Source organism: Ixodes scapularis, unplaced genomic scaffold (genome assembly GCF_016920785.2).
Source record: "Ixodes scapularis isolate PalLabHiFi unplaced genomic scaffold, ASM1692078v2 PGA_scaffold10__122_contigs__length_95168666, whole genome shotgun sequence".
In the NCBI taxonomy this organism is placed as follows: Eukaryota; Metazoa; Arthropoda; class Arachnida; order Ixodida; family Ixodidae; genus Ixodes; species Ixodes scapularis.
Window position 1 is genome coordinate 17,492,956 of NW_024609836.1, and position 26,161 is coordinate 17,519,116.

At 45.6% G+C, this 26,161-nt stretch overlaps 1 protein-coding gene across 3 annotated transcripts in view; it reads left to right on the forward strand.

The window, feature by feature from the left end:
• The first annotated feature begins 1,409 nt into the window (after positions 1 to 1,409).
• The window catches only part of LOC8039870 (serine/threonine-protein kinase PAK 4), an 84,341-nt gene continuing 59,589 nt past the window's right edge, over positions 1,410 to 26,161 (forward strand). The window contains exon 1 of one of the 3 annotated variants that reach the window (XM_042287446.1): positions 1,410 to 1,475. The gene's annotated coding sequence lies outside the window, so the exon portion shown is untranslated. Of the gene's footprint in view, positions 1,721 to 19,339; positions 19,363 to 26,161 lie in introns of those variants that run through there. The other 2 variants (XM_029975941.4, XM_042287451.1) reach the window with 2 other exon arrangements.

Here is a 26,161-nt window from a genome sequence, read left to right on the forward strand (position 1 = left end):
TCTTCAGTATCATATAGGAAGACCCCATGTCAAATATTACGATCTAATTCCGTCTATATATTTAATAAACTGGCCAGCGAACCTTCAAGCGAGCCAAGTCGCCGAAATCTGCCAACTCTAGCGTGCGGCGCGAGGCGCAATCATCAGCGCAGTCAATGCCACGGAGTTGGAGCGGCCAACGTTGAACCACTACGTCAGAGGCATGCATACTTCATTCTCACGTTTTGCTTGTATTTACTTTTCAGAGCGAAATTTAACGATGACGTCATGAGTTTCTCCTACCGGTGTTGGCTGACCGGGCGTTCACGTGATCACCGCTGCCCTGCGCGCTTATCGGTCTGTTTCTCCGCTCCCCTTCTCCTCTTTCGTCTTCTCCCCTTCCCCCTCTCCCCCGGGCCATCCCCGTCCACGCCATGCGAAGCGACCTGCCCGCGTCCAAAAAAAGAAAAACAAAAAAGTACCTTACGCGTCGCGTGTCCTGTTTCTCGCTCCCTCCCGAACGTCACAAGACCACGTGGTTCGACGCGACGTGCCCATGACTGTGACGACCCGAGACCAATGTTGCCTGACGCAACCGAAGTTTCGGTTTCGGTATCTGCTGATGCTTAAATTAGGATTACACAAATATTATTCCACATTTCGCGAATCCGAAGACGTAGAGTTGTTGAGTATTGCTTTGTGAATGTGAATCACATGGAAGCCTAAATTTTTCGAAATTGAGCGGAGTTGCCCTTTAAGTGGAAGAAGGAATGCGTTTTCTAGGCTAGATGGCGCAAGCTACCGCCTGTTAGAAATGGGATAGCCAGTTTTATTTATCTACCCACCCTGCGTTTTCGTTTATTATGGTTTCGGTTTCGTCGAAAGTTGACACAAACTCAATAAACAATTTCTTAGTTTCTTCTCTCACTTTAAACGCTTAGTATAGCAAGAATAAATGTAATTCTTTTTCCTGTAAATGTTTGTGCTTTGCTTTTAAAGTGTTTCGGCTAGTTAGACCTGTCGGGCCCCAAAAAACTGTCATTTTCGCCGCTACTTGTAACCAGCGTGTAAAAAGCGCTGTCTCATTAAACTGAGCATGGAAGGAGCATATTGATAAAATATTTATATCTCGAAGAAACCCCACCATAGGTTGATACTAAGATCCCTCAGCCAGTTCAACCGGTTCAACGAAACTGGTTCTGATCAGTTTCGGTTCTCATGGTGACCGAGGCCATTACTGGCCAGGAAAAGAAATAAACTAACGTAACAATATTTTACTGCACGAAAACAGCTGCGTAATAATCTGTTCAGAAACGCTCGTGCCTCGTCAGTTTTTGAGGCATGAAATTGTCGAACGTCTCACTTTTTTGTTTGTTTGCGTGACTTGCTACGCGGCGCTTGCACCTGTCCGGAAGTAAGGGTTACCTGTTGAAATGCCCGGATGTAGATACGTAGTGACAAGATGGCGGATCTTTGACAGGGGGTTGCTCGAGCAGGTAAGCGTGAACTTGTTTTCTTCTACATCGAAGCTGTTTTGCATTTATACGGACGCACGGGCACATCGTCGGAGCCCAGCCCCGACGCGCGAGCGCGCAGGCGGCGTTGTTTACCACTCGGATGTCACTGATCCCACTTGATGGACTCTACGGCTGGTAACGTCGGACAGCAAGGGTTACACGGAGGCCGACTTCTTCCCACCAACTTGTTGGCGGCGTTTAGCGACGTAGCCGACTCTCGGACAGTAAGTAGTACAACCGAATGGCACTCTTTTATTGGTAAACACTGCCAGGAGAGGAGCTCAAAGCCGTCGTTCGCGCTGAGATGGCTCCGCGCCGCCGAAAGCGAGAAGTCGCTGTTGCGCGTTTCGGAGGGCTGGGTCCGGTTGTCCGCGCCGCCAGCGTAACCTTCAAAGTTTACACTGATTACGGCTACAATTTATGCGTGGTTCCTCGAGGGCGCGGGCCGTCGTGCGACCTCGGGATACTCGGCGCTGGTGTCCGAAGGGTGTCCTGCGCAGCGTCGCTGCGGGCTGGGCGCGGCGGCGTCTCGGCTCACTGACCCATCCACCGGACACCGCCTTGGGGCTCGCTACGGGCGTCAGCTCGCTCGGTGTCATTGGGGTAGTCTCGGCTTCGTCGTCGAGGCTCGACCCAATTCTTATCCGTTGACTAGACGTTCCGACTTGTGTATCTGCGGTCTCGGTCTGCGGCCAGGCTGTCGGGGTGTGTGTCTGTCCACGAAGAAGCACATGACAGGTCGTTAAGCGGAGGTCTTTTATGAGCTTTGTCGGTCTATGCGCACTGCGACGCCAACATACATAAAAACATTCGCCCTGCGGCATATTCTTTATCGCAACTACGTCTAGCTTGCCCCAAAAATTTAAGCTCCTACGCGTGAACAGAGACAGGTACGAAATTTGGCATTTCAGTCTTCCGACCTGAGGCGAGAATCCTTCGCGTGGTCTTCGAGGGCGGCGGTTGTTTCGTGTCGTGCCTACGCCGTACTTGTCCGTCGGGTTAACGTGTGTTCTCCGCCGGAACGATTCGCTGCATTCGTGAAGCTGCCGTTTGTTCGGAAAGCAGGCAGCTTTCTGTGGACTGGTGGGAACGGGACCTCGAGTTGCGCTGTCATCGTGTCCTTGACGCACCGTGGAATGCCACCTCATGTGGGCGTTGTGTCCAGCCTGAACGTGTTGTGACTCAGGGCGCTTCCCGCCCGTCGTTGAGCGCCTCCTTCGACGTCATGGGTGGGAATTAGGTGGAGTGTGCCAATATGTCCTTCATAGCGAAAGCCGCAACACGCTAGGGATGCCACGACGCTGTTCGATTTGAACCGGTTGCAACTCACTTCAGGTTTTGGACCGAGGAAGCGTATATATACGGTAATTTTCACCGTTAATCCCTTAATCTGTCAAAGAAACTAGATACTACGTTGCAAGATCAGTTATAAAATCGCCGTTAACAGTTACGGCAGGTCATGCAGTAGAGATGCCACAAAAAACATTGAATCAATGGGATATGCCAGTGTTAAGGAATGTATCATATCTAAAAGATGCCAGAACTACGGGATAAATCAACAGGTAGAGCTCAGTTCGGATAAAGCGAAACGTGCACATATACTCCTCTACACTGTTCGCACGAGCAAGCCATCGTCGGTTTTCTCTCTGCTTTTCAGCGTTGAAGGACTGTCATCAAAACTACTTTGGTGGTGAAAAGTGCTCAGTTTGTGTTTTAAGCAGAAAATTTTGATAGACATGCAACCGTTCAATGACACGGAAACCCAGGGTTACCATGTCTATCCTTAACCAGCTTGCCTGCCTACTCAAAGTTTTGATGCCTGCCTTTCACCTTGGAAGTAAAATTTGAAAAAGCACCCAAGTTGTGTCCATCCTAACACTGTCGCAACATAGAGAGTGCTGAACCATTAGTGTAAACAAGCGTTCATTTGTTTTTCTTTTTGAATTGAGATAACGTCATTATCACTGCAGTGTCTGAGTAGGTAGTTGCTTGTGAACCAACTTTAGTTGTAAAATGTGATGCTTGTCAACACCTTGCCTAAGTGAAATATGAAAAAGTGCTGATTCCGTGTTCGCGTTTGTGTCGTGCATTAGCGTTAGGTGAAATTTGATGCAAACAAGCTCTATTAAGTATAACGGACACAGCACGATGCTGTGAGCATCAACAAGCGATCACCAGTTTTTTTCTACTTCTGAAATGGCTGTCATCTAATTTATGTTGTGGAATGAGTATATTCGATGCTCTAATGTAGGCGGTAAAATTTCGTGTTCGGGAGTATCTTGTTTTAGGAACATGGGAAAAAGAATCAATGGCATGTTCGCACAGTGAACTTAGCTCTTTCCCAACTGCGCCCATAGACCATCAATCTCCGGTAATCGATGGCTTTTAAGCGCCATCAAGAAATTAAATTTAGTGCGGAGAATTATGTTCCACAATCTCGTGGATGGCCAAAGCACTCTAGTTTCGGTTTCAACGTCTGTGTAAGCATTATCACTAGCTGGTGGGCTGTCAAAAATAGTCGTGGGAATGGTGATTGCACTCGTCTAACTTGGCCAACTGCTTGCATCAGTCTTCATAACATAGATGGCATTATTTACAAGATTTAACCGTATTGTGGCATACTTTTTAGACCTCAAAAGCTCTGGGGACACTTCGAATGATGTTAATAAGCATTGCTTAACAGATGGCTGTTGGTAAGAATCACTGTAATTGCCAAGGCTGTCCTGAGCCAGTGTGCGCATTTTATGTATTCTATTCTAAATAAAACAAATATTCTAAATATGAGGGAACTGCAATCGAGGCTATGGCGAAACCAACATAGAACACAAGGAAAGCATTCTGCTGGGGATGTGAGGTGTGTTTCACCAGTATAAAACGTTGAAACGTTGAAAACCATACGTGTTACAGAGTCAAACTCTCTGACGAACCGAAAATAGACGTCAGTTAGAGTACACCCACTTTCAGAAGTAATAGCCGTGGGTGTGCAGCACATTTTCTATATTCAGATATTTGTTGTTTTATTTCTCGTTTAATTTGACATAACTGAAGTTTTGGCAATTATAAGCCTTCCAAACATAATCATATTTTCAAAAAGTAAAATTTAAAAATCTTTTTATCCACATTATATTAACCTTTGTTTCTTTATAAAGAACAGCTAATTGGCCACATTTTGATATGTCATATAGCGTTTGTACGGATCCTTTGAAAATTGCCACTTTTCCCGTGGTCATGATAGGGTTAAAAAGCAAAGCTCCCTTCATGGTTTCCTTGTATTCCCTTCAAATGCTTTTCTTAAAATGGAATCTGGTTCAGTGTAATTTGACCATGCTAGAAAGGAAAATCTGCCTTTAATTTCAAAAGTTGAGGATCGCAATTATCTGCCAAGTGAATCTACAGTTGCCACCATGTATCACCAAATTTCGTGATAAATCATTTCAAGAATCAAAAATTCTTAAAAATCACCCGTTGACTTTTTTTGTTTTGTTTTTGGTATTGGAAAATGTGCATAATTACAGTTTGAGTGTTTTCTGCTGAAATGGGGTTAAAGCGAGTAGGACGCAAGTTCTCAAAACTTTAACAACTTTTAAGATTGGCCATCGAATTTGGATACTCTTTATACGGAATAGAGGCATGTGTAGCTACCCTGAAATCTCGCGACACGATGGCTCAATCTGCTATGGAGTCCGGTCTGGCGTTGGTCGATTTATGTTCCAAACATCGTTCCGATAACTCCCCCCCCCCCCCCCCCCCATAATTGCACCCAATAACGATACGATGCATGCGTAAATGCGTCTGCAGGACATCGGCCGTCGTTGTCCAAGGAATCTACTAAAATGCCATTTTAAACGTTGCTTAAGGAGACACGCTAGCCTTTCCGTGGCAGGCACTTCTTTTGAAACCGCAGGCGTGTCGTCGGCACTACAAATAGCGGGATTTCAGGCGGCTGAAGTTGGTTGTTGCTAATCACTGCATTTACTTTTCTTTTTTTTTTTGTGAAACACAAGTAAACACTTGTGTAATTTGAAACAAGGAATGTCGGTGCTATTGTTGCAGTCTTGCAGTATCGAGATTTTTTACCTCGACAAGAAACAGCTGTTGCATGTGTACTTTGGTGTAGAGGAGCATGAGACTGCTTGGCTCCGAATGTTTTACCCAGTAATTGCCAGAGCTGTCACTGGTTAAGTAGGATCATCAACTTTGAAATCGAAATTTTAGGGAAATTTTCCCGGCCTAAAAAAACCTAATTTTTCTTGTGTACGACTAATTTTAGGTGATGCCTGTAGCATTTGGGATCCGCACACTCAAATATGTGTTTCTCAAATAAAATAAATTCAAAATCAAGCCTAAATTGTATGCGAAAAATAACTACAATTGCCCTGAAAACACTTCAGAAAGGAAACAGTTGTTGGGATGAAGACTCCTGCAATATTGGTGCAAATGTTTACGTCGGAAGTTATTATATAATCTATATTATGGTAACACTGGTATTGACAAAATCTACATAAATTACTACATTTCTCACCAAATAGATAATCAAACATAGTAGAACATAGTTAAAAATCGTGCACAAGGAGTCGAGGACAAACGAGGAAGGAACACAGAATACAGACAGGCGCGCACTCACAACTCTAGCATATTAAGTGAAGAAAAGAACGATGAAGCAAAATCTTTTACAGGGGACGTCACCAGGGGTTAAAACAGATCAGTCACAATCAAATGATCGCAAGAAGGCATCTTCTTTTTCGCTCAAAGCTACCGATAATCAAAAGATTCGCGAATTTCCCGCACAAACTGATGTGTTAAAAGTACCCATTATTTCCTCAAACTGGTCATGAGTGGAAGATGCTGCCTGGGTTATTAGTAGAGCTTCCCTTTTTTTACTTGTTTTTTAATGAAAAAATATTGTGAAGTTTTTGTTTATCTTTGGTATAGTTTGGCATTTCTGCTTTTTTGCTTTATATGATGTTGCTGTATTGTGCATTCTTTTTGTGCCCCCCCCCCCCACACACACACACAAACACACATACACACTCTTTTACTGTAATGCCCACCGGGCGATGTAGATATGAAAGAAAGGACAGCGAGGGAAACGGATGTGAAGAGTGAAGATATGAAGATATAAGTCATGACCAAGAAGGATTACAGTTAATTTGATTTATTTGCCTCGAGGCACCTAGCATAAACAATGGTGGGCAAAAAATATGTCTGACCAAAAGAAATAGAAGGGTGTACATAAGACAAGCACTTAGACAAAGTAGAAGGGTGTAGGTACACCCTTCTACTTTGTCTTTGTTTCTTGTGCACTGTGTCGAATCCACTGAGCGTGAACCAACTAGCCTGCGAAAGAAATAATTGAAGAATTCAGGTTGACTAGCACTTCCTAAAAAGGTTACAATCAAAAAGAAAAAAAAGAGGTGGTTCCACTTGAGAAATATGGACGGTACAATATACTTGTAAAACGCATTTGAATGGGTATGAGGGATATCGCCAGGTTTATTATGGTAATCGACACGTGAGTATGGCATAAAAAAGGAGTGGAAGGAGCCTTTCACGTGGTGTTAGCTCGAAATATATTTTATGTGGCTCGTGGTGTAAACATTGCTTCCAGATTCTACGCTTGGCAATCTCCACGAGTTGCCAAGTAAGGAATACAGTCCTCCATTAGATGGACATTAATTTTATATTAGCTATCGATATTAAAACTCCCGCTAGGTGGCACACTCTGCCGCCTGATTGGAAGGGTTCAGCTTCACCCTTAATCCTCCGAGGGTATGTAACGTAATTCCAACGAGGTAGAGGGGCTTAGGGCAATAAACTGATATCCCATTAATCAGGCAAATGTGACCCCACTTGGCTGCCACCATATTTACAATTTTGACCACTAGACACGTGACCGTACCAAATCCTGAGGCTTTCACACAAAACTGAGCCAAGATTTGTATTGCGATCACTGTAAAAAAGTTGATAAACTATTTTTTCAATACTGTTTGCTCCAGGGATTGGTGTCTAGGTTCGTTAAAAACCTGAAATACAGCACCATGGCTGACGGCATCAAGCAGTCATTGCGAAGCTGCCCGAGTTTTCGGCGTAAAAGCACATTTTAAACCCAGAAATAACGAAGCATAACTTATCTCCTCGGTTCTGTTATTGAAGATCAATAACCAATTATTTGTGCTCAGCACTTCGTTAAAGTCTAGACATAATACTTTAAGGTCATGTGTCTAGTGGTCAGACATGTGCAACATGGCTGCGGCCAATGGGGGATCTCTTTCAGCTGCCAGTTTATTGCACTAAGGCCCTCTACCTCGTTGGGCAAATCGCACGTCGCGCGTCTTCTATGTGTGCTGTCGGACGTTTAAAGCCAATCAAACAGTGGATTCCGCGTTCCAGTCCTACTTATTCAGGACTGTGTACATTGCACACCAAGAAAGCACACTTTTACCGATACAAACATTTCACACAGGGACTAATGCTCATATCCTCATTAAAGCGAAAGCACGCCATAAATGCACGCATTATGCATGCACCGACATCGCATCGGTGGCCATTGTGGTGGCCGTGCTGCCTACATTCTGCAGCGTTCTTCATCGAGAACAAGCAGAATGCTCACCAGCCGACAACGTCACACTCTGTATCGATAACACGTCATTCATTATTGTAAGACTGCAGGAAATGGGCCTTTAAGGGTATATAAAGGGTACAAAAGAAGCATGCAGTTCTCAGCCAACAGTGCTTATGAAATCAGGTTGGTGGGAAGGATTTTAAAGTGATTTGGCACAAATGGGAGAGCCTTTGGAAGCATGACGCAGCGTTTGCACCAATAAAAACATCCAACTGCGGGGAGGAGGTCCAGCCGTCGCGCCCCCTATCGGCCAAGTTGACATTAATGGGCAAATTAATTATTCGGACGTTGGTTGACGACCCTGCGTGAACGTTCGGCCTGTCGTCGGTTAGGGAAGCACCAATAGACTACTTCCAGAAATCCGTCATTACACGCATTGCATTCTGGTAATCTGTGGGCCAGGAGCGGATGGCGTATGGATTTGCTTGCCACTGATTACCAGAACGCATAATGTGGCATTAGGCTGCGACGAGGCTCCTTGAGTTTCGGAATAAGTCTATTAATTATTAAGCTCAGGTCCCTGACAAACATTGACCGAACATTCAGGTCCGATTTCACCGACAGAAGTAATTGCGAGTCTTGTATTGCATTAGAGTTTTGTGGGCGCTCTTTCAAAGATATGGGCGCTGCACAAGCATAGAAATAAGATTTGTTCGAGGCAAAGCCAGAATTGCGTGTCGTGAGGGTGTTTTCTGACCGATCGAGGTTTTCCGTGCAGCTTGTACTGACATTTCCTGTACATTGAAAGTGAACAATTCGTGCCTGGCAGTCGGAAACAGAGTTTCGAGCTTTCGCAGTCCTTTCAATATGAAAGCTCATGAATGCTATCGTCATTTAAGGGGCTCCAATAATTCTGCTAAATACCGTTTTCAATTTCTACCTGAGAAAAAAGTATTTTGTTGTTTTTATATGTGTTAACGTTTACCGTTTTTGTTTGCGGTGCTGCAAGTGGTATCTCCAGTGACATGATTGCTGCGCCATTTGCACGGAAGCGCTCACCATGCTACATTCTGTTACATTTTTCCAAAACGTGAGGAATCTACACCAACATTGCGGCAAAACTTATTTCTACTTTATTAATATTGAGAACATGATAAATCGGGCCTCTCTACACGGCTGGATTGCTGTGATAGGGTTGTGTGAATTGCCTAAATTATTGGCTCAAATAACATCATCTTCGATTTGATATTTGTATCAAACATTAGCAGTGCTTGGAAATTTGGAGAAAAACTATCACGCTCATTGTCTGTTCTGGCTGGATAGCTAGCGTCGTTGAGTGTGCTTGTCACCGCGCAGTTGTGTACTGTGGTGAAGCGACAATTGCTTAGAAGGCATCTCAGTTTTGCATGTCTTGCTTTGCCGCAGCGCACCCGCATGCTAAGGGGAAAGCACTCGTCCAGAGCGGGACTTTACACAAGGTTTCTCAATAAAACTGTGGCTAGTATATACATATATGCATGTTTATTGCATAATAAACTAATACAAAAAATTGCCCAGTCCTGCAAAAACATGTGTGTGCTTGTGGGCGGGACACTGTTGGGTTCGATAGGACTATTAGAGAGTTTTCATAAATAGTCTTCGGTGTCCCTCAACGCTTTCGGAAACCCTCTACGATACCCGGAACTCTACAGTCAAAGCCATCGGCATGCAGGTGCAGTAGCTGCTTCTTCATTGCAACGGGCTTGGTGAAAGGGGAAACGCGGCCTTCAAAAACTTCCTATTGTTACTACTCATACGTAGGACAATGTACCAGCATTCTTCCGGCAAAAAAGAAACAGTTTTAAACCTTGAACAGTTGGACAAGATCCAAGTTACATGTTACAAAACCCGACAAGTTACAAACTCTGTATATTTAAACTAAAATCTCAAGGTGCAAACACTTACACAGAACAATGTACCAACTTCCAAATTAAAACAAGAAAACAGAGCTTACAAACTTGGCTATGCATCAAGGTTATTGCACCACACCCTCGACTGTCTCTTAACAACTCTAAGTGACTGCAAATCTAGAAGTCCGTCTGGCAACATCTTATCATAATGCGGAACTTATACCGTCGTTTGTAGAAATCCTTGGCAGAAGAAAACATTCTATTTTCCTTAGGACCCTTTGCTTCTTTAGTGGCTGCTTAAGCATGTATTTGTAGTAATTATGTACTAATGCGGTATAGATATACAATTTGTCGACTGGCAAGATCTGTAGCAGCCGCATCTTTAGGTCAGTTTTGAGTTCAACAAATTTTGTTCCATACGCAATGTTTCTTGCTATGTTTCGCGGAACGATATCTACAGGGTGATTCAAGGAGAGGCCAGGCTCTTTAAATTGACCGTAAAGTTTGGTTTCTTAACCTATCGTGCTACGACTTTGTGCAGCGTTGCCCACAGATGATGCATTTTTTTGTAAAATTTACAAAGAGTGAACTTACCTGAGGTGCATTTTTTTGTAAAATTTACAAAGAGTGAACTTACCTGAGGAAAAAGTAAAGAAAGAAAAAGGCTTAGCTCCTATGGAAGCGCAGCGACGCCACCAGTCTTCAAACAACACGGCGTTGTTTTGTACGGGAGACAAGAGATGGCGCAAGCGGTCGCGACGCCAACTGCCACCAACGAACGAGCACACGACGCCGAGAGCTGGCGTCTTTAGCAGACAAGGAACTGCAGTTCCTTGTTGTTACCGTGCCTGCTTTGTTTCTGCGACTATCGCCGCCTGCGGAACGTGCGCCTCTTTTGAGTCAAAAACTTCGTCTGCTAAAGACGCCGGCTCTCGGCGCCGTATGCTCGTTTGTTGGCGGCGTTCGTTGCACCATGTCTTGTCTCCCGTGCGAAACGGCGCCGTGTTGTTTGAAGAACGGTGGCGTCGCTGCATTTCCATAGGAGCTAATCTTTTTTCTTTCTTTACTTTTTCCTCGGGTAAGTTCGCTCTTTGCGAATTTTACAAAAAAATGCACCATCTGTTGGCAACGCCGCACACAGTCGTAGCGCGATAGGTTAAGAAACCGAATTTGGCGGTCGATTTAAGGAGCCTGGCCTCTCCTTGAATCACCCTGTACTCTTTTTTTTTTAATCATAGGAGTAGGAATCATAAACCGTTATTCCAAATTGTAGTATAGACTCCCCCAGTGCTTGATATGTCATATCTAGTATGTGCATCAAGAAGAAAATGAAGACTGTATATATAAGTAGGTACCGTTCTTAGGCCTTTCGACAGGTAGTCAACATGCGCTCCCAATGACAGATGTTCATTGAAAAGCACGCCCAGATATGTTTTAGGTGGCACACATTCTACTGGTGCGCACCTGCAGTTTTCACAAGTGGGTAAATTAAGTACTTGGGGTGCCGAAAAGTTTATTATTTTGTGCGGGTTGTGAAAGCACAATACTAGTTTTGTTTTATTGACGTTAACTAAAATTTGGTTGCTAGTAAGCCTTGCCATTAGGTAAAATATGTAATTTTGAAAAGATTACGTAGCGTCAAATTCATCTTTAGCAGATAAAGCCAAAGCGGGATCGTCTGCGCATTGAAACTCCCGCGAGGAAAAGTGAAACTTCCCAATTTCATTATTGTAGATATTGCAAAGGAGAGGTCCCAAAATAGATCCCTGGGGAACACCGCGCCTAAGTTTCACTAAATTAAGGCCCATATGCACATTCGTGTTCGAACACGTTTGAGTGCATTGCGGCGTCCTTGCGGCCAGGACTGGTAGCTTGCAGTACAACGCGTGCCATCCCATAAAGCTCAGTAGCAGGACGCAGGGGATTAGAGACCCACTCAACTTGCCAAAGCATTGCGGGGCGTTCGACCAATCAGAAGCCGAGACAGGAGAGGAGGGTCAATTGTTCTCTCGCACCACTCGACAATGTGTATCGTTCTCTCCGCTCGTGGAACCTGCTTTTTTTTGTTTTGGGGAGGGGTGGGAAATGCGCGAGCAAGTTTTTCAAAGACGGCGATGGTTCAAGCCGGAAAAAATGTTGGATGAGCCTGTAGAATTTCCCCAAGATCGACCACCTCGACGCTGTTGCCGAGCCCCACCATGTTGCCATGAATTTCGCTCGCTATTGGTGAGCCGTTAGCGGCTATAGCGCATTCTTATTGGCTCTTGACTGCGTGTCAACGCAACTATGTGTACAAGCTTGGCGCAAGTGCTCTTCACAATGGTACCCGTCCGCTTGCTGCTACAGAACGCACCACGGTCAAATGCAAATGTGTGTATGGACCTTTGCTCTTATCATCACTATTCTTTACTAGCTGTTGACGCCCTGGAAGGTAGTCGCACAGGAAGTCAATAAACGGGCCTCAGAAACCCGTGTGCTCCAATTTATCCACAAACAACCCATGGTCAATTATATCAAATGCTTTTTTGAGGTCTTAGAAAAGAGTTAGCACAAAGTTGTTACAGTCAGTATTTTCGTGGTTGCAATCAGACAGGTCTTCGAGTAAGGATTTTGTGCTTGGCGAAAGCCGAACCGGAAACTACGATATTCTGACGATTTCCTTTTTCACATTTGAGATTAATCGAGGATACTTGAGTGTTCCAGAAGAACTTTTATAAACCGCTCCTTATGCATCTTGTTTTGTATTTTATATCAACTCTCGTTCAGTTATTATTTTTATATAGGTTTCATCTGTTCGATGCCACATATACTGCAGTAAATTTAAACTAGATTACCGGTAGCAGTAAATGCAAGCCTGAGAATAACCTAAATGTGTTGGGTGTATTGTGTTTTGTTTTGTTTTTAAGAATGCATATTTATTGTTTACATGCTGATATTTGTTATGAAGTTCTACTTATGCAATGTCATTCTTATTCATAAAAACAACAACAAAAGCTGTGTTTTCAATCTATATTAATAATTGCAGTTTTATTGCAACCTTTAGAACTTGAAGAAGACGTCAGTTTGGGTGCTCGAAATTATGTTGTACCATTATTTCAGTAGAATGTGCTATTTGGTTTACGTTTGATTTCATACCTAAAATAGCCATGTAGAGCAGTTTGTATGCCTAGCTCACCCAGCATCTTGCTACTGTGCCTCATACTTCTTCACACAATCAAACTGCTAGCTATGCAGTCAAGGCTATGGGTGCACAGGCGCTGGCATATGTTGAGCCCCGATCGAAGTTGTGCACGCACACTCTTCACTCGTTCTGAAATGCCACAGAAAGTTGTCTGCAAGTATAGGGAATCAAACCTTCTATGCTGTTGATGCCATCCAATATTTGCACAGAAGCAGGAAGGCAAAGTAGACATAAACGTGTCAATTTTGCTGACATAAAATTCGCACTGGTATCAATACAAATAAAGCATATGCTTTTGCTCAAAAAGTACTTTTTTTTCTCCTCAAAAATGGAAATTTGGCCTCTCAAAAGGTGCTCAAAAATGACTCAGACTAATCATATCACTGTACCTCCATTCATCTGCTTGTCTTTTTGTGAACTTGGCAATGGCATACAATGCCGTCAGTGACAACGGAGAACAAAAATGTAACCCCTGAAGGACTGCGTATAGTTGAACCCTTTCCTCTATAAAGCGATCCTGAGGACAGCTGACAAGCAAAGCAATTTGAAAAGGAGAAAAATCGCACAATGACTACTCGACTCCCCTTCCCAACCAAAAATTATAAAAGAATGCTTATTGTTTGTGTTTTGCCACTTTAAAATACCAACATACCGACTTTTCTTCGGTGAAAACTGAGCTTTGAAGAATTATTTTGGGCGGACAATAATCGGTTATCGGTTTTAACCGAAAACAGCAAACCGTACCCAAAAGTAGCAGAAAGCCACCAAATGTCCCCAAGCGTACATGTGGCCTATCCGGGTGATTATCCTCGAGGAATGTCTGACTGAACATTATCCTGAAATGAATTGGTGTGTACAGGCACTCACTGGCTTTCCGGTGCGTTTTGATGAGCGTCTGAAAGCGACAGCTGTTTCGGGCGTGATACAGCGTTCCACAATGCGCAGTCCGTGAAGTCGTTCCTCCGGCCATTCACACTGGGAGTGCGTAGTGGATAGTACTGTGTGGACATTGGTTTTGTCATAACCTCGTCTAAAGACGCTTCGTTTTTGGTGAGTGACGAAACTGCACGGTGCATTCGAGTACACTCTACTTGGAATCATTAGAACTGTTGACTCGTATCCTGAGAGCACTCGTTTCTGTGCACGGCTTGTGCTGACGTCACATCAGCGGCCATTGAAAAGAACCTTGCTGCTGCGTGCATACCTTCTGCGGCAGGCGTGTTGCACCACCGAATTCGTTTTTTCTCGGTAAGAACAAGTAGGAATGACCATTGGAACGCTGACGTCATCATGACGTCACGTGTAGAACTTGTGTTGTTCCCACTGTTCACAATGGTATATCTCAAAAATGTCCTGATTGCAGACAAAGAATTGGGGGGCTTTCACCAGACAAAGACGAACTACGAGACTTGGGTTACGTAGGCTGCGTGAGACAAACAAGGTATAAAGCATTGCTCGGATGAAACGTGAATAGATTAGAGCCTTGTGAAGGTGGACCATGGGTACCTTGGATCAAAGTCAAGGGTGCGAAGGCATGATCGTAGCGGTTTCTGGGCGAGACGTGAATGGGTCAGTCTCGTAAAACACAACACTACCAGTGAAGACCGACCGTCTCACACGTATAGAGAATGAATACAGTAGTATGCACATATGCACTAGACGGCTTAACTGGTGGGCCAGAAGTCAAGTGCTCATTGCCTGACGTAACCTTCACAATAACCATCAGTTAAAGTCGCAGCACAATTCTTCTGTACACAAGTCTAGCTTAGCGAAGCAGGAGTTAAGATGTTCTAAAGAGAAGTCTCCCCAATCTGGGTGAGTACTGGAGCTTAGACCTTATCCCCTTCAGCCTCCTTGGGGGAGAGATGAGACAGGTTCTTACATTGCACAGCCATTTTTATATTCGTGACTTCCCTAACAAATGTAGCAGAGGAGGAAGGCGGCATTTAGAGCGCAGAACGAGATTCCGCATACCTTCTAAATCCTAGTTCAAACAGTTGGGTAGCTTTCGTCAAAACCGAAACGACATCATCGACGAAGTTACGGGGACAATAGTTCCCCGTAGGGAACTTGGCAAACCTATATATAGCTTCGTGGAGCAATTGTAAGTCTCAATTGTCCCGGTCGTCGCTGTCGTCGTGGTAGCTCTTGATGGAACCGACAGAGTGTGTGAAGTAGCCTAATGGGTGCTCTGTGGAAGCGTTGTACAAACTCATTGTTTGTTCGCGCTCAGCAGCAACCAACTTGGCTATGGCCGCCAGGGAGTAGCGTTGCTGTAATCAGCCTGTCACAATTCACGAAATGCTCACTTTGACGTCTTGAGTAGGATGTTTCCATCGACAGAAATATGAGCAATGTCAACGCTGACGGTTTTGATTTAGGACTCGGCTTCCACTGCGCTTTTTGCACACCATCCCACCCCGCAGGGGGCACCTGCGTTAGTAGGTGTTTGGTGAGTGGCGTGGCCACAGACCCCAAGCCATGCGGGTTCACCCACCCACACCTGCCTGTGCATGGCTTTCCCGTGTCCGGTAGAAAGGGCATCCTGGTGGTTAAGCCAAGCCTGCCCTCTGAGAAAAAAGGGTGTGGATAGTCCTTTCTAAGGGGAGGAGCGGTCTTGTAACCTATGTTCCTTTAGAAAGGGAGAAACTTTCGTCCCTGAAGCAGGGGAGCAAATAGTTCCTCCGTCGCGTGCATCTCATTATGGCGGCCCTGAATAGAGCAAGTCGAGCTTAATAAGGCCCAACGAGGACGCTACGTCTCTTGCACGGGACGAGAGGAGCAGCAGATAAAAGCGTAACACGAGCTTTCCACGAGCTGTGTTTATTTCCGAAGCCAGATTCCCCCCCCCCCTAGTACAGAAGCTTGCATTTCGAAAGCAGTTACTCAGTCTTCTCGTCGGCAGCACTGCGGTGTTAAACGAAGACAACCGATACCCAGTTACTTCACGCACTTTACGTCCTACCTTTGCTGTTCCTTGAGTCACAATTCTTTCGTTAACCGCACCTCGGAGGAATGGCAGCCAATCCGTGAAACCAAAAGCCGCTCTCAAAAGAACAAACTCAAAGCCGCTGTTGATCACATAGTGTGAAAGAAGGTTAAATCGCTTGCCACCAGATGGCAGGGTCAAGCAGAATAATTGCAAGTGGCTAGGCTAGCCACTTGCAATTACTTGTAATTGCTTGTGGCACTAGGTACCGCCCAGTTCATGTTCTACAAAAATATTTTTATTTCCTCAGGCCTCCATTGCACTTCGGGATCGTCTACTATACACACATTATGCATACTACAAGCATCAGGGGAACATACATTGAGTACATACACATACATGGCACATACAAACATCAATGCAACGGCACACTAACCCGAACACTACACCCGAGCTCTGCGTTTCCGTCTTTTATACTGGTCGTTCTGAACGTAGGGAATTTCTCGGTGACTGCCTAAGCAATAAAAAATATTCCCAGCATGTTGATTTTTTTTCCAGCAATGTCGTACCTCTGAGAGTATTTTGAATGGCTCAGGAGATGAAACTCTTATTAAAAATGAAAGCCGTTTACAATTCCCTGTAACGCCAGATTAAAGCGCAGCTCTTGAGGAGGAGGATGGAAGCATACTGAGGGATAGGTAACTCCTTGAGGACTCACCTCAGGAGTCACTCTCGCCCTTGCCCCTTGTGGCTGCAGGAAAAAGAAATCCCCATCCTAAGAGCCACAGAAATCGTCTATCCAGAGGCAGGCAAATATTCTCTTTCCTTTCGAAAGGTATGTACTCCGATGCGGTGCGCAGGGGCCTTCCACCGTGAATGGAATCGGAGGCTGCCCAGGTCTCGCCTGATGTCCTGGCAGTGGCCCTTCAGGCCCCAAACCCCCGCAGGGGCAGTAGCCCCCACCCTCTGAAAGGAGCACACCAGCTGGCCTCAGTCTCAGGACAGGCAGGCAATGCCAGTGTCTGTCCTTACTCCAAGGTCCTCCTCCAGTGAGAAGGAGAGACTTTCCTCCCGACTCACTCAAGAGGGACTCCTCCTCCAAAGAGTGGCTTAACTCTCGTGCTGCTCCCTCGGTACTCAAGAGGCCGGAGCGGGCAAGTTAAAAGACGCTTTGCCCAGCACCTCCGCTGCCTCTTCAGCTGGCGGTGATTGGGGCCCCGCAATCCAAGTCGCAATAAAACTCTGGCTGATACCAGCGGCATGCCTCAAAAGGTGGACTTGTCTGTGGAGTTCAACAATTCGACTGCTCGTGTGTCCAACTCAAACAGCATATGGAGTGGCAGTCGCAGACCTGTGCAATGACGAGCAAAAACCGGTTACTGCACTGAAGTGTTCATGTTGTCTTTCTGCTTAGTTTTAATCTTTTTCACTACCCAGTTTTATTGGTATGCATTTTCTGATATAAACAAATGGTAAAAGTACATTTTGTGCAATGGGACTGTCGCGGCCTTCTAAGAATATTGTTGATATGTATCAGTTTATGAAGGAGCTGCGGCCGATAGCTCTTGCTCTTCAGGAAACTCATCTCTATTATCGTTCCCCTCAATTTTAAGATATGTCACTGGGTCTTTAGTTAAGACTGTTTGGTGATACTCCCTTTGGTGGTGTGGCAGTGGTACAGGGTGGGGTCACCTGCCCTGAGGTCCCACTCTGCACACCACTTGAAGCCGTGGCAGTGCGCCTTCTTTTCGACCGCCTCATAACTGTTGTGTCACTTTATTTACTGCCTAACACTCCATTACATCTTAGTGGACGGCAAGGTCTTGTAGACCACCTCCCACAACCCTTCATGACTAGGCGATTTTAATTACCAAATACTACCCCTTGGGGGTAGTATTTGTCAAGACTCCCGTGGAGGTGTAATCGAACGTCTTTTATTGGCATCTGGGCTATGCCTTCTTAATGCGAGAGACCCAACATTTTTCAGTACAGCTCACACCTCATTTACATCCATAGATCTGTCGATTTCATCCCCTTCATTCTTTCCTTGCTTGGAAAGTTTTAAACAACCCTTTTGGTAGTGGTCACGTTTCGATTGTTTTAGACAGAGTTGTTCAGCTGCCCTCACTCTTAAAACGAATTCCTACGGGGAAGTTAAAGAAAGCTGGCTGGTCACCTTTTGGGTTACATGGCACTTTGGACCCTTCTGTGCTCTCTTCTATGTTACCCGGAGAAGCTGCGCTATATTACTGAACTGACACTAAATGCTGCTGAGGTGTATTCCACGAATGCCAAAGAAATGCAAACCACGGTGGAACAAATAGTGTGCCACAACCCTAGCGGAGATCAAAACAGGGCTTGGGGCAAATTTCGCAGGTACCCTACCTCACGTAATCTTGTGGAGTTTAGGCAGTGAAAAGCTTAAGCCCATTGGACCAGGAAGCAGTCAAAATGGAAATTGGCCAGTCAAAGGGGTTTAGGATAGATACAGGAATATAAACTGACACATTTCCTACTCTTGATGTCCCTTCTTCATCTTTAGTTGACATCAGCAACATCCTTGGGGAACATTTTTATAATACATCCTGCTCGGCGAACTACAGTAATTCTTTCAACAGATTTAAATCTCGTGCAGAGCGACACAACGTCTTTATGCCTGGAGGAGACTCGAAGCCTTATAACCAGCCGTTTACCCAGTGTGAACCTGACATGTCACTTGGCATAACGAAAGTTTCTGCACCAGGGCCGGACGCAGTTCACTATGAAGTGCTCCGTCACCTGTCTCCTGAGTCCCTAAAAATTCTTCTCTTGTTCTTTAATTTCTTGTCGGAAAAAGCCTGTTTTCCCATATGTCTGGAAGCATGCACATGCCATGCCGCTTCTAAAACTACAGATAGACCCTTCACTACCATCAAGTTACCACCCGATCACTCTGACGAGCTGTGTCGGGAAAACATTTGAAAGGCTTATAGACGGGCAGTTAGTGTACATATTAGAAAAGCAAAATGTCCTTGACAAAAATCAGTGTGGGTTTCGCCGGGGTAGACGTACCCTCAATCATTTGGTACGCCTGAAAACCGTTTTACGCGAGACATTTGTGAACAAGCAGCACTGTGTTGCAGTCTTTATTGAATTAGACAAGGCATATGATACAGCTTGGGGATACGGTACCCCACGAGATTTCTTTGCTTGCAATATCCGTGGTCTGATGGTGCAATGCATAAAGGCCTAACAAACAGAACTTTTCAAATTTGGCTTGATAGTACTTTGTCTAATCCTTTTGTTCAGGAAAACAAAGTCCCCCGGTGAGGCATCTTGAGCGTTACTTTGTACTGAAAATGAATTCTCTTGCACGAATGTTACCCCCGTCTGATGATATACATCTTGCAATATTTCTAGGTGTGAGGGCAGTTACAACTGCCTATAAACAAACTTTGTAAGTGGGCAGACGAAAATGGTTTCAAGTTCTCTGTTGCAAAGACAGTTAGTGTGCCTTTTTCCCTGTGCCGCTTTCTGTCCTTAGACCCAGCTTTGGAACTAAATGGGACTCTGATTCCTGTTAGGAAAGAGCACAGATTTCTTGGTGTTATATTTGAGAAAAAACTTGCCTGTGTTTCACACCTGAAATTTTTCAAGGAAAAGTGCCTTCGTTCCACAAACCTTCTTAAAGTTTTGGCTCATAAGTCATGGGGGTCGGATCGGAAATGTATCTTGCATTTGCTCAACGCCCATGTGCTATCTCGTCTTGATTATGGGGTTGTGGTGTACGGATCGGTTTGCCCGCCTGCTGTCAAAATGTTGGATCCTGCGCATCATCTTGGTTTGAGTTTGGCAACGGGTGCTTTTCGAACATCCCCTGTACTTAGTCTGTATACGGAGTCAAATGACATTTCACTGTGTAAAAGACGCCTGTACATCAGTCTAACATGCGCGTCTACGACCCTAGCCCAACCCTGATCACCCAACATATAATTCAGGACAAAGTTCCCAATTCTACCATCTCTTCGAAAATAAGCCAAGCATTGTCAGACCCTTAAGTTTTCGTATAGAGCAGTTTTGTTCCTCACTTCAACTTCGTCTGGATGAACCTAACTCAAAACGTAGTCCGGTTGCCCCCTGGAATGTAGTGCATGTTTTCTTCTTTTTTTTTTTTTTTTTTTTTCTCGACTGGATTTTTACTAAGTTTAATAAGATTAGCATATTAGCTTTTGCGATTCAACAGGAATTTCTTGACTCCTGGAAAAGAAATATAGTGATTATGCTCACTTTTACACTGACGGTGCCAAGACTTCATCTTCTGTCGGTTGTGCAGTGCGCTCGGGTCATTTTGGAAGAGTAAAACTTCTTAATGAATTTGCGAGTATATTTAGTGCCGAAATCTATGCTTTGTCTTTTGTGCTGGAATTTATTCTGAAGACTAAAACTATATACGGGCCGTATTTTTCGTGGGCTGTCAAGTGCCATTATTGCAGTATGCTCCCCAAAAGCCACTCAGATTATGCTTGTTCAACAAGTGCGAAGTAAACTTAACGGAGCTTTACGTAAAGGTCACAATATAAAATTCTGCTGGGTTCCGAGTCATGTGGAAATAAAGGGTAATGACGAGGCTGACAGGCTCGGTGCATTTTTAGGTAACTGCTCTCAATATCAAACTAGCTTACCCTATCAGGATGTCAAACCATTAATTAAACCGTCACTCTTTCGTTTATGACAGTCGGAGTGGCCCATGGAGTGTAATAACAAGCTCCATGTAACCAAACCAGTCCTTCGGGTCCTGTGAGAGCTCCTCACTTAAGATCCGCTTTCACGAAGTTGCTTTGTGCTGGCTTCGAATCGGTCACTCTTTCCTTACACACAGGTATCTCCTTTGTGGGGAGGATCTACTAGTTTTTGAGCACTGTGGACACTATCTTACTATTCTCCATATCTTGAAGCTCTGCCCAGGATTTGACACTGAACGACGTGCTCATTTTCCAGAGTGTTTTTTAGATACCGTATAAAAAATTGTTCCATTTCATTCCTCTCTGGGGAAGCACCATCCCGTCCCTCTTGGTCGAGTTTTGGCATTTCTTACTAGTACTGGCCTTATACACCAGATTTAGTCCTAGCTATTTTCAAGATCGCCATTTCGTAATGACGTGACCATAAGAGCTTCATCAGTTAGTTTAGCCTGGGGCGCGCGCAGTGTTGCCTCCGTTGCTGTTGGGCCATAAAACCCGCAAGCACACGCACCATCCAACTTGTCGCTCTCTAGTAATGATATTGGTTGTGACGTGAGGGATAGGAACCATAAGAGAGTGGCGGTGCCCTTTATGGATTCCTGTTTTGGGTCGCTGCGATCGGCTTTCCATGATTGGCCAAACGCTATGATGTCTGTAGCGGGACCTCTGTGCAGAGGAATGAGCTGCGCTTCAGAGTAAAGCGCCGTTCACACTCTCGTGACCGAGTAAGACCGAGAGAGACCAGACCGGTTTTTAAGCCTCTTGCGACTTCTTAGGACCGGATGCGCTGCAGCGGAGCTGGTCCCAAGAGATCGCAAAAGTCTCAAAAACCGGTCTGGTCTCTCCCGGTCTAGCTCGGTCGCAAGAGTGTGAACGGGTCTTAACCCCATAAACCCCGTCCGAAGCTCAGGGAGTGCTTGCATTACGCCCGCTCAGCACTAAATCGCGAAACACATGTACGACGAAACCGTCCGATCCGACGACCGACCGCGCAATACGACGGTCGGAGGCGAGGGTTTTCAACGCTCCGATGCTACGAAAACCCTCTCCCCCCAAGGTCATTCCGGCAGTCCGCACGTCGGATCGGAAGGTTTCGTCGCACATGTGTTTCGCGCTTTAAAGGGGCACTGACAGCCCAAAGGTCGTATTTATTTTTATTGTCTAGAACGATGCAAGTTGCAGTCATAGACACGCAAAAAAAACCGCATCGCAAAAAAAAAAAAAAATTTCCCGCGCGCGCGCGCGCCTTTTTATTTTTGGCGTTTGATTCTCCCGCCTCTCGCCTCCTCCCTTCTTTTGATTCGTGACGTCAAGAATCATGAAATTTAGAAGCTTTGTAGGCGACATCTTTATAACATTTAATGACGGCAATCCTAAAACATGTTTTTTAACGCAATTGCGAACGCACTACGGCCCTTCTTTTTGAAAAACCAAAAATCGGGAGTTCGTTGTGGTGCCGTCTCCTGGATTTGTATCCTCCAACGGAAAACAGGCGACACCGCTCAAAACCGGTCCGCCGCAACGCCGGCGCTCGCTGCTTTCCTCCTCGCTCTGGGTCGCCACGGCAACAGCAGGGAGTGGTGAAAGAAAGTGGACTCTCAGGACTCCGCAATATTTGACGTCAAGGCACCGGCGCCGATCGCGCGGGAACTTCGAATTCGGCATTTGGAAATTGTTTTTTTACTTCACAAATACTGAATTCCCAAATTTCAAATTTTGAGGGTAATGTCCCGGCATCGTTTTCAATCGTTTCGGATAATAAAAAAAAAATATGATTTTGATGTGTCAGTGCCCCTTTAAGCGCGAAACACATGTACGACGAAACCGTCCGATCCGACGTGCGGACTGCCGGAATGACCTTGGGGGGGGAGAGGGTTTTCGTAGCATCGGAGAGCGTTGAAAACCCTCGCCTCCGACCGTCGTATTGCGCGGTCGGTCGTCGGATCGGACTGTTTCGTCGTACATGTGTTTCGCGCTTAAGCACGAAAATGGCGGCGCTTCCAAGAAAATCGGGGAAGAATGTGGCTTTGGAGTGACTTTAGTGGGATGTCCATGTCATGTCAGACTGTGCCATTTCACACTGTCAAGCTTAACTGTTTAAGAGCGTGATGATGTTCCCCGTGCAGTTACGCACACCGTGGAGCCATGTCGTTCGCCACCGACGATGCCAAGAGCAACACTACTCGATGGTGACGTCACGGTGAGACAAATCCTGGTCGTGTCGTCAAAGATAAGAGCCGTAAGAGGGCACCACCGGAACGTCTCGGCGCGAATAGTTATTTATCGCGGCATTCTTCTCGTTCTACACATACCTTCATTCGCTTCCCCGACAAGTTTCTTAAAAGTGAAAGCACAACAACCGACTGTACCGGCGCTCTGTTCGTGTAGTGGTTCCAAAAAAAAAAGATTGCACCATCCACACACATCTGTATTGCACAGTGCATGCTGCGCTGTCCAATATAGGCGTCTTTGGCGCTGTGCATGCAATTTACTTGTCAGTGATGCTGTATAAGGACGAGGAATTAACCTTTCAATGCCGTCAAGCACCGACGCCGTATGTGGTGGCGGTGCGTATATGTGGGCTTGTTTCGCCAGTGTCTGGATAACAACATCTCGGTATTCGAGCAACTTCTCCATGAAGTACCTGTCCCCAGGGGATTTAGGTCGGCTCATCGAGAATGGACCGGTCGAGGAGAAACTGCTCGGTCCATGAACCAAAACGGCGATCATAGCTTGAGCGGCTCTACTTTTGTTGGACCCAAGGACGTCAGTGCACCTTATCGGGAACGATCGGACAAGCAACCGATCTGTCGACCACTGGGTCAGATAAAATAGCCGGCGACGCGTCCGCTCTCCGCTTGTCCAGTTCGCCCGTCGGACCGGTCATGCGGAGTGGGCATTGGACAGCTGAGGACGTTCCCATAATATAATAATAATATTAGCCTTTATTTTATAACAATACAATGTGTGTGGAGATTATTCTTATTACACGAGCGTGTCCGAATTGCGTAATCGATCGAACTTCCCTGAACTCACTTCAAGGCGAAAAATATTTCGTTTGACACTGTTTGACAAGATTTACCACCCATAACCCAACAATTAGACATAAACTATTTCCTCCTCCCACTTCATTTTTTTTTTTCGATATAGATAACAGCTGTAATAAACAACCGATATATATGCGTCCACCACTTCTTACGCTAACTCTTCCACACTTTTCACAATAATTGAATGGAACGCTTACCCGACAACATAGTCACCACAGCTAACAATATAGGCGTATTTTAAAAGATTCTAGGCGAAATTTTGGGAATCCACGACGGACTAGTATTTTTGAATGAAAGTGTTTGAACTTTTTGTATTTTTTTTTTCCCGTGTTGATGTTTTTTCACGAGATTGTTCCTCTTTAGGATTGTTCTACTAAAATATCTAATTTATGTAATTGATCATTAGATGGACAAATTTAGAATAACGTTGGCGTCTGTCCCGGCCGCTGACAAATTTAGAATAACGTTGGCGTCTGTCCCGGCCGCTGGTCCCCCCAAGTCGTCTCCGTGCACTCTCCATGTGTAGCCTCGCGGTGGCGTGATGTGGTGAATTGCGGGGCAATACGGCAAGCAGACGAGAGAGCAGTATCCGAGCTGCGATGGTGACTTAAGCCACGTTATGTAATGTTGTCCCATGTCATGCAACCTGGATACTGCGCGGAACTGATGTGACAGTGCGGCAAGATCCGCCGACGACCCCCGGCACCTCCCGAGTCGAGTATCGTAATCCGAAGCTCACAGGAGCCGTTCGAGTCGAGCGGGGAAATGTTCTCTCGGGAGCCTCTGTTCGTTGGTGCATGCGCGAGTAACCACGAGTGTTTACGCTCTTTTTTATTGTCGTGCAAATGTGAGCTGCCCATCCCTCGTATAATGCCCCGTTCTAGGGCCGGCAAGATTTCTCGGTGCGGTTGAAGCCACTAAAGTCTGATTAGGGTCATGATGTAGAAAACCCGAGACTGAGGTAAAAGCAGGGAAACTTGGTCGTAGAAGAAAAACAGGGAAAAAGAACGTTCTTCTCCCCTGTCTTTCTTCTTCGACCAAGTTTCCCTGCTTTTACCACAGTCTCGGGTTTTCTACATCATGATCAACATCCACCAGTTCGCCTGTGCACTCACTGTTTTTTCACTGATTAGGGTGATACCATGGCCCATGGGCGTCACTCCGCTAACGAACGCTCGATGGAGCTGTGTCACGCGCGATAAACCTCCTTCGCCCTCTAGAAGCGTTAGCGTATTTGCTGATTTCCCTCGCGTTGTCTCGTGAGCATTCGTATACCATTGGATCGGCAATTTGCTGGCAGCGGTGGCCCTTGGCACTTTCGCTACTCCGTTCCAACTTCCGATGCAGCGGACGATCCATCCCGGCCAATCTCGAAGGTCACGTGGTACTGAACTCGAAGCTGAACCTTTTTATTATTATTAGGGCGAAAGCCTTACATGCCTCATCGTTCAGTCGACCTTCGAAGTCCTTGAGCGAAAACACGTCGGCGACACCAAAGGTCCCAAAACGTTTACATGACCACTAATTGGATAACTAAGCGAATCAAGATGATGACTCAGCACATTAAGAAGGATGGCTCGGCACATTCAAAAGGATTACTCGGCACATTGAGGATGACTCAGCACATTAAGAAGGATGACTCAGCACATAAAGAGGGATGACTCAGCGAGTAAATCATGTGTATCTATTTAATGCATCGGCGCTTGGGCTTTCGCTTTCAAGTCGTCTTAAAGATAACATAGAAAGACCCTGTATTTTTTTTTTTTTTTTTTTTTTTTTATAAAAGACAAGGTTTTTTTTTTTTTTTTCAACACTGCACGGACGCAGCGCCGTCGTCTTCCAGAGTGTTACGAGGAGCGCGACGCCGAGACGGACGCGTGTTCCGTTGCAGCGTCTCTCGGCCAGCTTCAGCGCGTGTTTGCCGCTTGAGGCTGCTCGGGGATCCACTAGCGATGACGTCATGAACGGGCCTATTCTTCCATCGGATGAATTGTGTTAGTTGGGGGGCCAAAGGTTGGCCGGGACGCTGTGCGTGGGCGGCGCTCGGGAATGGCTCCGGGAAGTCCCGGAAAGGTCGTGGACGCTGTTGGCGGGGTCGTGGCGTGAGCAGCGCTACCTCTCGGCTCGTGGCGACGTCCTCTCGTGCGCCCGCAGTTGCGCTTTCAGGAAACTTCATCCACGGGCTGCTTCCTCGGACACCCGTTCCGTATTCTTTTTTTGTCTGTTTTTTTTTTTACACTTTGGAATTTCGCTTTTTATTTTATTTTTTTGTCATTCTCTGTTGTAGCGCTGTACCACCGCAACAGGGCCGCAAAGGCAATAACTCTACTCCTTTT